The sequence below is a fragment of the Natator depressus genome, chromosome 3 (genome assembly GCF_965152275.1).
Source record: "Natator depressus isolate rNatDep1 chromosome 3, rNatDep2.hap1, whole genome shotgun sequence".
Classification (NCBI taxonomy): Eukaryota; Metazoa; Chordata; order Testudines; family Cheloniidae; genus Natator; species Natator depressus.
The window spans coordinates 186,156,368-186,174,079 of record NC_134236.1 but is presented as its reverse complement, the minus strand read 5'-3'; the positions used below and the strand labels follow the sequence as shown (position 1 = coordinate 186,174,079).

Here is a 17,712-nt window from a genome sequence, read left to right as displayed (position 1 = left end):
CAGATGTGCCCTAAGGGGATGCTCCAGCATAAAGAGTTTGGGGACCAGCATGATCTAGTGGATGAAGCACTGAGGAAAGCTGGGTTGTATTCCTGGCTCTGCCACTAATCTGTTGTGAGACCTTGGTAAGTCACTCCCCGCTCTTAGACTCATAGACAAAGGTCAGAAGGGACCATTATGATCATCTAGTCTGACCTCCTGCATAATGCAGGCCACAGAATCTCATCCATCCACTCCTACAATAAACCTCTCACCTATGTCTGAGCTATTGAAGTCCTCAAATTATGGTTTAAAGACTTCAAGGTGCAGAGAATCCTCCAGCAAGTGACCTGTGCCCCATACGGCAGAGGAAGGCGAAAACCCCCCAGGACCTCTTCCAATCTGCCCTGGAGGAAAATTCCTTCCCGACCCCAAATATGGTGATCAGCTGAACCCTGAGCATGTGGGCAAGATTCACCAGCCAGATACCCAGGAAAGAATTCTCTGTAGTAACTCAGATCCCACCCCATCTAACATCCCATCACAGGTCATTGGGCCTATTTTTACCATGAATAGTTAAAGATCAATTAATTGCCAAAATCATGTTATCCCATCATACCATCTCCTCCATAAACTTATCGAGTTTAATCTTGAAGCCGGATAGGTCTTTTGCCCCCACTACTTCCCTTGGAAGGCTGTTCCAGAACTTTACTCCTCTGATGGTTAGAAACCTTCATCTAAATTTCAAGTCTAAACTTCCCGATGGCCAGTTTATATCCATTTGTTCTTGTGTCCACATTGGTACTGAGCTTAAATAATTCCTCTCCCTCCCTGGTGTTTATCCCTCTGATATATTTATAGAGAGCAAACATATCTCCCCTCAGCCTTCTTTTGGTTAGGCTAAACAAGCCAAGTTCCTTGAGTCTCCTTTCATAAGACAGGTTTTCCATTCCTCGGATCATCCTAGTAGCCCTTCTCTGTATCTGTTCCAGTTTGAATTCATCCTTCTTAAACACGGGAGACCAGAACTGCACACAGTATTCCAGATGAGTTCTCACCAGTGCCTTGTATAATGGTACTAACACCTCCTTATCTCTGCTGGAAATACCTAGCCTTATGCATCCCAAGACCGCATTAGCTTTTTTCACGGCCGTATCACATTGGTGGCTCATAGTCATCTGTGGTCAACCAATACTCCAAGGTCCTTTTCCTCCTCCGTTACTTCTAATGGATGCGTCCCCAGCTTATAACTAAAATTCTTGTTATTAATCCCTAAATGCATGACCTTACACTTCTCATTATTAAATTTCATCCTATTACTATTACTCCAGTTTACAAGGTCATCCATTCCTTTCCACCTCCAGGACTTCTGGGTTTTCCATTCACTCTCCCTTGGACAACTTTCACAATGATAGCTGAACCTACACACAGCTGTGAAAGTCTGCCCTTCTCTGATTCCTCCTTTCCCGCCAAGCGTCTGTGTGGTTGCATGTTCTCTTTCTTGTGCAATAAAAGCAAACTTTTATAATGGTAAATTGTCTTTATTTTTTTCTACAGGGTGAGATTGCAGGCACTGCCAATACATGCACAGGCATTTTAATCACTTTATTTCAAGAATATAAGGCCCCAAATGTCACCATTGCCCCCGAGGAAAACTATATGTCATGTACCATTGAAGCAACTCAGACACAGATATATGTTACTGGTGGTCATTGTCAAAGTGCTGCCTCAAAGCCTCCCTGATTCGAATAGCTCCCCTCTGGGCTCCTCTGACAGCCCTGGTATCTGGCTGCTCAAAATCAGTGGGCAAGCGGACTGCCTCAGCACTCCACCCCTGAGCAAACCTTTCACCTTAGCTTCACAGAGCTTATGCAATGTACAGCACGCAGCTATGGCCATAGGAATATTATCCTCAGTGAGGTCCAACATGCCATAAAGGCATCGCCAGCGCACCTCTAATTTGCCAAAGGCACATTCAACTGTCATCTGGCACCTACTGAGCCTGTTGTTTTACGGCTCCTTACTGCTGTCCAGGTGTCCTGTGTAAGGTTTCATGAGCCATGGCTGTAAGGGGTATGCAGGGTCCCCCAGGATCATGATGGGCATTTCAACACCCCGCACAGTAATCTTCTGGTTAGGAAAGAAAGTCCCCGCTTGCAGCTTTCTGTACAGGCCCATGTTCCTGAAGATGCATGCGTCATGTACCTTCCCAGACCACCCCACTTTGATGTCAGTGAAACGCCCATAGTGATCCACAAGAGCCTGCAACACCATGGAGAAGTATCCCTTCCTATTGATGTACTCCATCGCAACGTGGTCTGGTGCCAAAATTGGAATATGTGTGCCATCTATCGCCCCTCCAAAGTTAGGGAAAACCATTTCTGCAAAGCTGTCCACTATTTCATGCGCATTTCCCAGAGTCACAGTCCTTTGTAGCAGGATGTGATTTATTGCCCTCCACACTTGCATTAACACAGCCCAACAGTCGATTTCCCCACTCCGAATTGATTAGCAACCAACCAGTAGCAGTCTGGAGTTGCCAGCTTCCACACAGCAATTGCCACACACTTCTCTACCGAGAGGGCAGCTCTCATTCTGGTGTTCTTGTGCCACAGGTCTGGGGTGAGCTCCGTGCACAGTTCCAGGAAGGTGGCTTTCCGCATCTGAAAATTCTGTAGCCACTGCTCATCATCCCACATCTGCATGACGATACAATCCCACCATTCACTGCCTGTTTCCAAAGCCCAAAAGCGATGGTCTACCCTGTGCTTTTGGCATTCACAGAGTAGGTGCAATCTAAAGTTTCTCCTATCCACACCACGGAGAATGTCAGGTGCCTGCGAGTCTTCCTCAGTTAGGAACTTCACGATTAACTGCACTGCCATCCGCGATGTCTTCATGACAGTTAACAGAGCATAGGAGAGCAGCACGGGATCCATCCCTTCTCACAAAGATGCCGGGGTTTGGAAAAATGCAGTGAAAGAAAGCCGGAAGCCCATGGAGTACATAGACAGAAAGCAATGCATCACGGGACATTTAGCACTGTCCCAAGATGCGCCGCGATCCGCTCCATCATCCCACAATACCTAGTGACAGAAGGACTGTGGAATAGGTACCCATAGTACATTGCTCATTCTGTCGATGATGGTGCTCCGACTCTGGATGCGATCTGCCGACAGACGGAGCAAGTGTGAACAGGAAATTGTGATTTTTATTATGTTGACATCACTTTTGTCGAACCAAATTGGTAGTGTAGACATGGCCTAAGTGTCAGTATCAAAGCAGGCCAGTCAGACAGCCTGTTACCCAGTAGACTGACAGATTCATAGAGTTAAGGCCAACAGGGACATTAGATTATCTAGTCTGACTTCCTGTATATCACAGGACATTACATTTCACTGTTAGCCCTGTACAGAGTCGCATAAATTGTTTGGCATCTCTTCCAGAAAGGCATCCAGTACTGACACGAAGAAATCAAGAAATGGAGAATTTACTCACTCCCTTGGAAGTTTATTCCAATGGTTGATCACCATTAAAAAAATAAGGCACCGTTGGGCCTTATTTATAATTCGAATTTATCTGGTTTTAACGTCCAGCCACTGGTTCTTGTTCAGCCTCTCTCTGGTAGATTAAAGAGCACTTTAGTATATGGTATTTTCTCCTTGTGAAGGTACTCTTCTTCTGTTTCCCTTCTCACCCTTTGTCTATCCTGGCCATTTACATTGTAAACTCTACAAGGCAGGGGCTGTCTCTCACACTGACCATGTCTACACTATAGACTTTCATCCAGCATAGCTATGCCGGCCAGAGGTGTGAATCTTGACTGACACAGCTGAGTAGACAGAAGCCGATAAAAGCTGCATCAACACTAGAAGAACTTTGCCGGTATAGTATACTGGAAAAGGTATCACTAGTATAGACATGGCCTATGTGCTTAGCTGGGGCCTTTAGGTACTTCTGTAATAGAAACAGTAAAATCATAATAGCCCCTGATCTATGCATTTAACAACAAACAACAACAGTTAGTTATTCTTTTCAGTATGGACTTGAAGTTACAATGCCAACTCTACTAGCTAACTACACATTAGCTGTTTGAGCACCTGAACTTGCAGTATTCAAAGTAGTTCCTAGAGCGACGATAGGGAGCACAAGGCAAAACTGCCGTGCTGAGATAACCTTATCTAGCAGCCTACTTTGGTGAAATGCTAAAAATACAGTCTTGCAATAGCAACCCACTAACAACACAGAGAGAAACAGCTATGTAATACACTTAGGAGGTGCTGATGATCTTTTCAACTGGACCTGTTCTAATATGATCCCTTGCTGTTTTCATTCTTCACCCAGAACTCAATTTAAAAAGGAAGAAAACCATGCAAAGCATTTAGAAGTTGCTAAAATAGAGGAAAACACGTCTCCTTCCAGCATTTTTTTCTTGGAAACACTGTATTATATACAAAATTCCCTAATTATTTGTTCTGTAGAAAGGGAAATGCATTTCTATTATAATAGTAATAATAATAATAATAGTTAATAGTGCCAAGAGCCTCCAATGAAAATCAGTGCCTCATTGTGCTAGGTCCCATGCAAACACATAATATGAGACAGTCTCTCTCTCAAAGAGCTTGCAATCTAAATAGAAAAGACAAAGGGAGGGAGGGGAAACAGGCACTGGAAAGTGACATGCAACTGAATTCTCTGACAATATTGCATAAGAAACAGCCTGAGTTTGTATGTTCTGAGTGATTTCATGAAAACATTTTGGGCCTGCATCTCCATTATGTTACACCTGATATAGATATTTACACCAGTGCAAAGTGTAAATGACGGCACAAGATGAAGGGAACAGAGAATTGTCTGATAATTACAGACAAGGGGGCCTGATCCTGAGACTTCCTGGGAATTCACAGCACACTGAGATTGTGGGATTGAGCCCCGTGTGTGAAAAATCCTAGAAATAAAGGCACAGCTACAGAAATGAGAATGCTCCTATATAGATATCATAAATTGTATGCTGAACACATGTAAATGAGTGTTTAGATCAGTATTTGAAACTAGTTTAGGTTCTCAAGCATCTCATCCTGTACCGTTCATCTTTTCAAAGGATGTTGGGGTTTTTCTTTTTTATAAGGAAGTGATTAAAACAATTGTAACTGATGGCATATGAACCTAGTAATTGGGCTGATAACACTGACATACAAATGTATTTACCACAATATATAGTGAATCTTACAGTTCTCCAAAGTGATACACTGGTATCAATTTAAGAAGGGAGTTTGGATTTATTTTTCTGTTATATAAAATAAAAATTTATAGATCTGGACAAGCCTAAAGCTACCCTTCTGAAAAGGAAATAACTGTACAAGGGGGCGGGAGGAAAGGAGTAATAAAATAGATTGGAGCAATTCTGTTTTGGGAAAAAATTCTCTCAGGTCCCTTTGTTTTCTTATGAGTCAATATTTTCAGTTTCTTTAAAACTCTGGCCAATTTCAAATTGTGTAAAAATATTGATATTAAAAGCAAGGAAAATACAAGACTTTGCACACACATCTAAAATCTCCCAAATGCCAGAAAATATGAGTCCTGCGAGTTGTGCTGCTTTCAGAGTCCATGCCTTCCTGCAGGCACTATGCTTTCTTCCAGGAAGTCACTTCTGTGTACGCACAGAATGCTTACCCCCCCCTTATTGCCCCGGACTGAACATGAGAACTAGTTGTGAACATTCATGGTTCAAAGCAACCACTGTTCTCAAGGCAAATCCAACGCACACGTTCATAAGAGATGTTTGAAAAATTAATCTTTTCCCCTCAGGCGTCCATCCCCTTTTGTCCTTTCACAAGAGGCAACAGCTTCCTATGTGCTACAAAATGTGCTTTGCTGCCCCTGATTGCCACACATCTGAGCAGCTCAATGTGTTTTACAAAGACTCTCCCAAAGTTGTTTACTTTCTGAGGGTAGACTCTAAAGATAGTCCTTAGCTTTTCATTTTGGATCTGGACATCAAGCGTTCCAAAGCTGGGACCTGTTTGGAGCTCAGGTTTTGGTTTGGCCCATTAAGTAAATAACAGTGCAGAGTCAAAGAACTGGTGGGGGATCTCAGTGCCACCAACTTTGGTGTACTTCCTTATCAGGAGTTTTGGTCTGGGCCATCTCTGGCAAATAGTGGCAGTGCTGTACCATGAGACTGATCTTCTGCAGCAGTACTGAGAGGAGACAAGCATCCCGCTTGTGAACTAATAAATAAAAGATAAGGTCAAGGTTTTCTAAAGAAACTACAGTAAAAGCTGTTTTATCTGGCACTTCATCAACCGGAAAGTTCTATAAACCGGTATTTCTGATCTTCATTGAAATTCCAGTTTATAGTCTGGTTGGTGCGGGGCTGGTGCTGTGCTGAGGCATGGAAGGGGGTGTGGAGCACGGGTTCTGGGAGGGAGTTTGGGTGTGGAAGGAGGCTCGGGGCAGTGGATTGGGGAGTGGGAGAAGGTGTGCGGTGCCGGATCTCGGGGGTGCTTCCCACCTTGGGCAGCTTCCCACAAGTGGCGACTTGTCCCGGGTGCTCCTAGGTGGAGGCGCAGCAGGCAGCTCTGCACACTGCATCTGCCCACAGGTGCTGCCCCCGCAGCTCCCATTGGCTGTGGTTCCCAGCCAGTGTGAGCTGTGGAGCCAGTGCTCGGGGCAGTTGCAGCACATGGAGCCGCCTGCCATGCCTCTGCCTAAGAGCAGCTGGGACAGGTTGCCATTTGCAGGGAGCTGCCCGAGGTGAACACTGCCCAGATCCGGCACCCTGCACCACCTCCTGTGCCCCAACCCGCCGCCCCGAGCCCCCTCCTGCACCCAAACTCCCTCAGAGAGTCCGCACTCCACACCCCCTCCCACGCCCCAACTCTCAGCCCCGCATCCCCTCCTGCACCCAAACTTCCTTCATCTTAGTTAACCAGCATTTTTCATTTACCGGCACCCCCAATTCCCTCAACATGCCGGATAAAATAGGTTTTACTGTAATAATTGTGAGTGCCTCCATTTTTGGGTGTTTAACCTGAGACCTCCAAAAGGGGACCAATTTTCAGAAGCAAAGTGCTCAGCACTTTTTGAGAATCAAGCCTCTTTGAGGTGTCTCAAAAGAGACACTCCAAAACGGAGGCAAACAAAACCTATAGTCACTTTTGAAAATCATGATCTGTGTTTGGAAAATGTAAAAAAAATAAAGCTGATTCTTATATTGAAAGTGAAGCTGGGTAAAAGTCTTGGTATTCTGATGATTGATGGATGCCAAGTGAAGTCTTGGATGATTCTGCAGCACAGCACTCTATTAAATACCCAAAAGAAGTACCTACATAGTTTCTAATTATAACATGAACTTCTTAGGGTGGTCAGGAGCCTGCCACATGAGAGGAGTGGAGTGGCTGAATTCCACCCCCATTGAAGAAAGCATTTAGAAACAGGTCCTTGCTTCTTCATTAAAATCAGTGCACTCAGGTTTCCGTCACCCCATAACCTCACACCTTATTCTGAGGCAGCTAGTTCTGGCTCCTGACAAGCTCCAGCACACATACAGGTAGGGACACACCCAGCTGCAGATGCTGTGATCAGCTCTGCATGGGGAGGCTACAGCTAAGGAAATGCCCAGCTGCTCGAGTGCACACCCCCCTCAGAAGTTTAAACCCAAAATTATACCATCTTGTGCTGCACAGAGATCTGTACAGTGTAAGCTCATGAAATTCGCTCCCTCCCTCAATGTGGAGAAGGATATGCAACAGCTTTCTGCCCAAAGTTATGACTCTCCCACACTGGTTTTAGACAAAGCAAAAATAAGTTTATTAACTACAAAAACAGATTGTAAGTGATTATAAGGGATAGCAAATAGATCAAAGCAGATTACCTAGCAAACAAACAAATCATGCGAACTAAGCTTAATATACTCAAGAGATTGTATATGAGTTGCAAATTCTTACCCTAAATGATGATTCAAGCAGGCTGCAGAGATTCTTAAGGGGCCAGCTGCACTTGCTTACAGCTTAAAAACCCCAGGTGTTCCTTTCACAGGCTAAAAAATCCCTTTAGCTTGGGTCCAACACTTCCTCCCAGTTCAGTCCGTGTTCCTCAGGTGTTTCCTAGAGTCTCTTTGGGGCAGGAGTCAGTGAAGAACTACGATGATGTCACTCCCCTGCCTTAAATAGCTTTCGCATGTGGCAGGAACCCCTTGTCTCAAAGTTTGGTTCCCACACCAGTCAGTGGAAAAACAGTGGTATTCCAAGATGGAGTCGTAACCAGGTCACCTGGTTACATGTCCCTGTAGTGCCACAGCAGCCATTGCTCAGAGGCTGTTTGTAGCGTCCTCAGAAAGATTCCCTGCTGGGAGATGAGCTTCTTCTAAAACCTACTGTTTTCTCCTAATGGCTCATCAACCTGAATGGGCCCTTCCAAGCCAGCCATCTAGACTGAACATCCTTTGCCTAGTGGGCGTTTCCCAGGTGTAAACACATTTGTCAATATTCCTAACTTCAGATACAAAGTGACATCTGTATACAAATAGGATAATAATATTCAGTAAATCATAACCTTTCCAATGGTATCTCACATGTCCTATCTTGCATAAAATACACCATAGTTATGCCATAATCATATCATATAATATCTCTATGAAGAATATGGGGTGCAGTGTCCTACCCACCCTCCCCTGTTACCCTCTCATTCTTGCAAGACAGAGGGTATATTTGCTGACTTGTTTGAAATACTAAAGAGAATGGGGAGTCGGGGGAAAGGAAGCAACTGGGATAGCAGGATAAACTGCACTTACAAGACCATGCTGTGAGGAAAAGGCCATTAAGACAAACCAGCAAGGAGTTGGTTGGAAATAATCCTCTTGATTAAAATGTACATTATGTCATTTTTGTTTACTATGTTTCTTGCTTTTGTAGATCTCAGAAAACCTCCATTTTTTCAGGTTTTTTAAAAATTTCTTCAATGAAGAAGGCATCTTAGAACTATAGTCTCTGAATTCCCATCTGATGGTCAAAAACCTTTTCAGATGGATATTTCCAACTGCATTCACTTGCTGTTTCTGAATCTTTACTTAGAGCAGATCTCATCACTAAATAATGATATAACTAGACTAGCCTTTCACAACCCACAGCACAGAGCCTGAAAAAGCATGCACTAATCTACAGCTAAACAGGACATTGAACAGCAAAACTAAGGACTGCAAGTGCCATTTTAAAAAAAAAATCAGTTTACAAAATAAAAAAATCTCAAAGGTAGTGGATACTGAGAACTGACATGTGACAGGGGCATAACTTTTTGTAACCATGACCCAGTAAATGAAGCAGTCTCTTATTAGCAATCCTATATGCCTCCTATATCATGTAATATCAGAAGGGAAGTAAATCTCTGGCAAAAAACACACAATGTCAAGACCCTATTATGCACAGTTGAATGGATAAACAGAAAAGTCAGAGCAAGCAAAGAACTTGAAAGGCCTGGCTGGGATCCATGCTTAGCCCTGCTAGAACACCACAACACACCTCCTAATGCTCTATTAATATTGTCAGTTGAGGAACTGAGGCAGAGAAGTGAAGTCAGTCAGCACAAGGCCACAAGGGAAATCAGCATCTGACCTGGGATTAGAAGGCTGGAATTCCTAGCTCCTAGTCCTATGCTCAGAACATTAGATCACATCTATTTTCTGCTTTATTTTTACTATAACTACCAACCACTTTCAAACAGCATATTGGTGAAGCAAAGATGATTCGAACTTCACATTTTGGAGAGTCCTTTAAACTTCATTGGAAAAAACAATTCCCTCTGAATTGTCATCTGATGTAGTTTTAAAAAAACATATGCTTTCACCAGGCAATTTGACAGGAAATTATAACATATACAATTAAACCAATTGTGAGATCAACATATTAGACAACTTCTAAAAGTTAATTTAGTGCATATTTTGTCTAACATGAGCATTTTTATTATATGAAAATCTTGCAATACCTTATTAAATCTCTAGATGGTGCTTGACTGTACAAGAAGAAATTTGGGAGCTCTAATTACAGGTAGTACAATAGAGAAGTCTGGAGTGACTGCAGTGAAGTTACAAGAAAGTAGTGTTAGAGTTAATCAATCCTTATCTGTATTCTTATCTTACATACCTACTCAACACAATGGAAATACAACTCACTCCAGATAGTACTATATTTATAGACCTTATAGACAGGTCTTTTAAGTGTTATTGTACCACAAACCTTCTTAAGAGCTAAACAGAATATATCTATGACTGTCTACAGACCCTTAAAATCATATTTGTTATTTCCTCCAAGAAGGTAAATAGTTTTGTTAGGCATGTTTATCAGCAATCCATGCTGAAATTGCACTGGTGGAGGTCTTCTCCCATTTTGTCCCTACTGTGTGTTTTCAGTGTTTACTTAAAGCAGAAATCACACTTAATGATGGTGAAACCTGTCACTTAATGATATGGAATTTCCTAGGTCTTCTCTAAATCATTTATTAGATATTGGTGTCAAATTAGCAACTCTTTTGGAGTAAGCTCATATTTTCATTCCGGCTCCACCTGTCTGAAGTTGCTAGTACTAGAGTATCTTCTGAATCTGTGGTAATAATGATCTCCATTTGCTCACTTTTTCTACTAGTGCCATTCCATGGCTGCTTGCTTGCAGCTCCTTTTCACCACACAGTTTGGTCAGTTCCTGGTCGGTTTTATGCCACCAAGAAACCAAAGCCTCTTGAGAAGTTTTGTCTCTGTCTCTTTGGATAACTTGTTCTGATCTGGCCTGGTTGTAGCAGAGGAGAGGCAAGTGTAAGAAAAAGCTGAATAATCCCATTTGCAATCTGAAGCATCTTTAAAGGACTGACAGTGGGGAAGTCACTGTGAATGTGTCATGGGACCACAAGACAAATAATGCTGGTTAATTAGTGATCCCCTGTAAAAAACCTACAATGACTGCAGGAAGATGTCACTTGTTTGTGACCCTTGTACTGAGTGCTGTGACTGGGTCCCAAAAAAATGTTTTCAGGAAGTTCTTCAAAATCTCTTTTGCTGGCTATTACAGCAATAGAAGAAAAGAAGACTTGAGGCTACAAAAACAACGAGGAATCCAGTGGCACCTTAAAGACTAACAGATTTATTTGGGTATAAGTTTTCATGGGTGAAAAACCCACTTCTTCAGATGCATGGTGTGAAAATTACAGATGCAGGAGTAAATATACTGAAACATGAAGAGAAGGGAGTTACCTTACAAGTGGAGAACCAGTGTTTACAGGGCTGATTCAGTCAGGGTGGATGTGGTCCACTCCCAATAATTGATGAGGAGGTGTCAAAACCAAGAGAGGGAAAACTGCTTTTGTAGTGAGCCAGCCACTCCCAGTCCCTATTCAAGCCCAAATTAATGGTATTAAATTTGCAAATGAATTGTAGCTCTGCAGTTTCTGAAGAAGAAAGAAGTGTTAAAGGAGCAGCAACAACGCACGGTGGCTGTGGAACCTGGGCAGAGTGTGAATGGGAAAGGGATAAATAGTTACACGGTCTGTACTTTAGACAGATGCTTACTTGTTGTTTGCCTGTCACCGTCTGTGTCTTGTCTATTTAGATCATAAACTCTTTGGGGCAGAAGTTGTCTCCTTCTATGTGTCTGATTAGCACCCCACACAATGGATCCCATGCCTCAACAGGGGGCCTTTGGTAATATGATAACAATAATAAATAAATAAATAAACAAATAAACAAACAAACGGCCCAAGAATCAAGAAACTGAAAAGAAAGGACAGAATGCACAGAAGGAAACGCAGTGCTAGATAACCTCATAGATTCTTTCACTGACTCGTTGGCTAACCTGTGCATAAGCTCTGCTGTGTCAGACTTATGCTGCGTTGCCATGGAATTTGAGAATTCAATTCCTCTAGCTCTTGCACACTCATATAAACTTCAGGCAACGACAACATCCTTTTTGTTTGTTCAGACTTGGTTGTCCTGGCAATATTTGCCTCTGGCTTCCTATTTCATAAAAAGTTGGGACTTGTAGCCAGATTACATAAACAGAGACTTTTTTTCCATTCTAATCCTAACACGCTTCCTTCTCTCCACCATACAACTTAAAATGGAACTAATTGAAGAAGAAGAGAGTGGCTCACCAGGAATGTTCTTCCCAAATACATTCATTGACTACATGGTACATCTACACTTGTGTTTTTTCAACGTATGATGTTATCATCACCCCTAGAAATATAATCAACCTGTTCAATTCACAAGCTTGTTTTTCATTTAACTGACTTTTGGAGGCCTGATTCTGATCACACATCAGTGTAGATAAGGAGTCAATGGGACAGATTTTGTTCACAGTTACACATGAGGGCAAATCTGGAATAACGATTGCCTAATCAGTGGAGTTATTCTAGATCAGTAGCTCTCAATCTTTCCAGACTACTGTACCCCTTTCAGGAGTCTGATTCGTCTTGAGTACCCTGAATTTCGCCCCACTGAAAAAACTACTGGCTTACAAAATCAAACATCAAAATATAAAAGTGTCACAGCACGCTATTATTGAAAAATTGCTTACTTTCTAATTTTTACCATATAATTATCAAATAAATCAATTGGAATATAAATATTGTAAACTTGCATTTCAGTGTATAGTATATAGGGCAGTATAAACAAGTCACTGTCTATATTAAATTTTAGTTTGTACTGACTTCACTAGCGCTTTTTACGTAGCCTGTTGTAAAACTAGGCAAATATCTAGATGAGTTGATGTACCCCCTGGAAGATCTCTGCATATCCCCAGGGGTAAACGTACCCCTTGTTGAGAACCACTGTTCTAGACGTCCACCAACATAACTGAGATCAGAATGTGGCCTAATGGATTTACATCAATATAATATTGATGTAAATGAAGTATGAATCCAGTTTTGTCTTTTAAGAAGCTTCTTGACTACTGCAAAATGTCTCAGTACAAGCAGACATTATGTCTCTGCTAACTGCAGAATATACTATCAGAGATAGCCTAAAATTCTATGCACAAGAGCCGATCAATAGGTAGAGACTAACAGCAAAAAAGGCACACGAAAAGGGTGATGCATAGGTTGTTTTCGTATGATTTATCTTATAACATATTGCAATGTAATACAGCCAGCTCATTAATTGCAACTCTTTGGTTAAGGACTCTGGTTACAATATTACTATGTTATTTACTGCATGCAATAAAAATGTGAGGTCAGATCACACCCTCTGCTTTTATGCATGGGGACAAAAAACGCCTGCAAATAAGGGCCTAATTTTTGTAGCAGCCACTCCCTCCAAACGTTCAGAAATTTCCCAAGCAGATTCCCACTCTATGCTCCTAACCACCCCACCTTTCTCACCTACCCATTAATTAAACAGAAGGGGACTTCTGTTCAACCACTCATTTTTTTTTATCCCTTCTATTCTGCTACTTTATTCATGTCCTCTAACCACCCAGATTCTTCTATTTCAGTCCAAGAAAATTCAGTCCTAATTTACTGGAAACTTGTCTGGAACAGACACATGAACACTGCTGAAATGAATCAAAATTTAAATCAAGTAAATATCAGTGGAAAATCTTGGGGAACTGATTTTAGGATTAAGCAACTGCAACTCTCTCATATGGTAATTAGAACAATTGGCTGAGAATTCCATAATATAAGTGACAAATACTAATAATTTTAATGGGAGTTGTGTTGGTCATCACATTAATGAAAAAAGCTTTTCTTATATAAATAATTTTATTCTTAACTTTACAGCCAAGAGATAGTAGACAAACCAGAGTCAGCTTCTAGCTGAAACAAGCAACTCCATTCTGTTCAGCATTCACAGAGCCATGTACTGTCATGTGAAAGGTGGCCATTAGAACTTCCAATCCACCTCCCTCAATCTGACATAACAATAGCGGCTATTTCACACAAGAGTTGTGCCTTTTTTACATACGGACTGAAACTAGTCTCTACAGTAAGGCCTAAGCTACACTAGAAAAGGTTTGCCAGTATAACTACTGGTACACTGGCAAACCCTCCTAGTGTACATGCAGTTTACACCAGCAAAGGAGGTGCTTTTGCCAACATAGCTTATCTTGGTTTTCTCAAACAAAATAAACTATCCCAGCAAAAGCACTTTTTTTCTGGTATAACACTAGGGCTTCGCCAGTATAAAAAGGTTTTTAAAAATTACACCCCAACATTATCATAGTGACAAAAGTTTTAAGTGTAGACCTGGACTAAGAGAAATTCCTTGCACTGAGATATTAAAATAAAGATAGACAAGACAAACAAAAACATGAAATAAAACTTTAGGTAAGAGGGTGCAGAGATATTATTCTTCATGGCCAGTGTCTGGTAAGGCTTAACCAAGAATTCTAAACATGCCCTGAATATATAGGAGAAAATAATCACTGTATAAACCAAGTTGCTTAAACATACATACATACTGGATACACTCTTCCAGTCATATTATATCTAACCATGAATCTCCTGAAAAGAAGTCTGACGTTACTGATTCTAAGTCTGCTTTCTTTCTGATCCACCAAAATCATCATAAATATTTTGTGCTTCTGTGAATTGCGCAGAACAGCCATGGGCCAAACCACAGATCTCTTAAAGAGTCTTATTATATGCCAGATCTTTCTTGGTTCAAATTACACCACCCACAAACATCCTTCCCCAAATTGTGTCTCTATATGTACACCACTAGCAAGCACTGTTACATACTTTTGTGCTTGAGAAGCACTGATATTAACCAATAATATACTGTTTCCTCATGCCCAGCCAATGTAGTTTGGCAACTGGTAGGAAGACCCTGTTGCATGCTGTATGTCTTGGAAAACGTCTGCTTTCTTTCACAAAACTCATATCTGTGGCCATATATTGAATGTGCTTGGATTATATCTTTTGTTTGCCATCTGAAAACAAATATATGCTAATTGCTGCCCCCATCAACAAAGCAAATTTACAACTTGTCTGCAGCTTCTCATAACTCTTAAACCTACTAGAATGCAATCAACCAGCACACGAGCAAATGTTGGGAGACTTTTGCAGTCTTAAATGAATAGGAGCATTTTTATACCATTTCTATTCCCTGATCTGACTGAAATATTGACTCACTGTAGCTATTGGTTTTTCCCCTAGCCATTGTAATTTCTTGTCATAGTGCAGCAAACTAGAGCTCAGAATTCAATTTGAACAGTGAAGATGTCATCACTGAAACACTTTTTTCTGAAGAGGTGCCTGCTGCTAAATATTAATAAAACCTTTAAGTTACAGGCAGTGCGGGGCTGAAATAAAAACTAATATGTAAGAAAAAGACAAAAAAGGCAAAAGAAAAGGGGAGATAACTAGTTGGTTGCCAAGGAGTTTTGTGCTCTATGCAGGGTATAAATGGTCACACCATTACACAAGTTGGTATGAGTAATGCATATCTGGAAGAGGAGAAATAGGGCAGGGTAGGAAAGGGCTTAAAGAGGAAGAAAGAAGGCGTAGCAGAAGAAGAGAGGTGAGCAGGCAGGAAAAAGTAAGCATCGTAAGTAGCACTGATCATACTCACTCAGGGATAGAATAGCTACTAACAAGTGTATCAATAACAGTTCACCTCTCTCACTCTCTTCTAATATGTACAGTCCTGGAGCTTTAAAATCCCTGCTGTCCTGCAGGGTGAGTGCCACTGAATAACAGGGGGGTTTGTTGTTGTTTTTTGTTTTTACAAAAAGACATTCCCTTCCCACAACACAGGTAGAGTTTTCATATCCGTAACAGAAAAGGAACTTCATTTGATGCTCTACACTTGGGCCTGGTCTACACTTGGGGGGGGGGGGGGAAGGGTCGATCTAAGATACGCAACTTCAGCTACGAGAATAGCGTAGCTGAAATCGATGTACCTTAGATCGACTTAGAATCACTTACTTCGCGTCCTCGCAGCGCGGGATCAATGGCCGCCGCTGCTCCCCCGTCGACTCCTCTTCCACCTCTCGCCCTGGTGGAGTTCCAGAGTCGACAGCAGAGTGATCGGGGATCGATTTATCGCGTCTACACTAGACGCGATAAATCGATCACTGATAGATCGATCACTGCCCGCTGATCCGGCAGGTAGTGTAGACGTGGCTTGGAGTGGAATTGTCAAAAGCACTGAGAGTCAGCCTAACCCTCATAAAACTCCCATCGCCTTCATCAGAAAGAGAGTTAAAGCAACGTGCAGAGAGCTTTTGAAAATCAAAATCCCATTCTATGTCTTTCTACTTCTGTTTCAGGCTGACAAGTGTCCAGAGTATAGTTACGATGTTTCCCATAATGACAACCAACCCAGACAACAGAGAAGGTTAGCCACTACTACCCTTTTTAACCTTAGTAACTTTGAAGGTAGAAAAACAGGTCAGATAGAATGTTGCCTGAACAAGTGTCTTTCACCAACTCACCTGAAAGCCCCAGAAAATTCTTTATAGAACATGCTGGCCAGGTCCCTACTGTCTCATATAAATGAAACACTAACATAACGGAGTATGACTTCAGAATGGGCTAGCTTTTAACTATACTTCCTTCCTGTACTGAAAGCAATGAAATTCCTAGGATGAGCAGACATGCTGTGAAAGGCCAACACGTGTCATTCTCATAATTTCTAATGATAAAGTGTTCACAGGTGTTTGGTTAGCTTCTAGAACCAATAAACCAAGCCAAGATATAGACACACATTTGGCCATAAAGCATATATTTATGGCAAGATGCAGACTTTGTTGCCTACTTAATTATTCCCTTTGCATTTCCCTCAGCTTGTGCCCCCCCCAAAATACACCACTGCCCCATTGTAGACTTTTAGGCACTATTTTTAGAACTGATTAGTGACTTTGGATACCAAACATGAGAGACCTTAAAGGGTCATGATTTTCAGAAGTTGGGAGTTCTGCACTTTCTGAAAACTCAGACCCCTTTACAGTGTCTCAGGTGTACACCCCAAAATGGAGACAAACAAAATCACTAGTAACTTGAAAATTTTTGGCCCTAAAGTCTTTCCTGAATGATCTATCTCCATCTCCTCCTACTGCTGCATCACACCAAGACAAATCAGAGATTGTGTTTTTGGTCAATCATTTTCATTTGCCTTGCTTGGCAAGACAATAATACTCTGCATCACAGAGTATCTTGCATCTCAAAGGCTCAGCAAATGTAATTTTATATATGATAATCCTCATTACCCCTTGCAGGTGGTGAATATTATATGCCCATTTTTCAGATGAATAAACTAAGGTACAGAGAAGTTAAATCACTTGCTCAAGGTCACATAACTAGTTAGTGGCAGAACAAAGAATAGAACTATTACCCCCTTTAACTATTAGACAAAACCTTGCTTAAAATCTGCTTTATCAAGGACATCACCAACTCTGATCCTGAGCCATCCTTGTAACTAATGCATTTGTCTCTATACTTTATAAAAATGATTAACTCAGAGTCTGTGAATATCACTGCCCCTTCCCTTCACCACTATCTTTGATTTTACACACAGGTCATAGTATTCTGAATCAGTACAACAAACTAGCATTACATGGGTATTTTTTTAAAATGAACAAGATATTTCATTTTGAAAAGGTACTAATTTCCACAGTATTTTTAAATGAAATATAATAGCAAGATGCATTAGTCAATACAAAATTAACATATATTTGAAAAATGCAAATATTATTAATTCATTGCTAATAAATAAAAATAGTTAAAATAAAAAGAAATGCATGTACCCAG

At 41.4% G+C, this 17,712-nt stretch overlaps 1 protein-coding gene across 6 annotated transcripts in view; it reads right to left on the bottom strand.

The window, feature by feature from the left end:
• The window catches only part of CCDC85A (coiled-coil domain containing 85A), a 195,934-nt gene that overhangs the window by 15,695 nt on the left and 162,527 nt on the right, over positions 1-17,712 (bottom strand). The gene's annotated exons all lie outside the window — the stretch shown is intronic.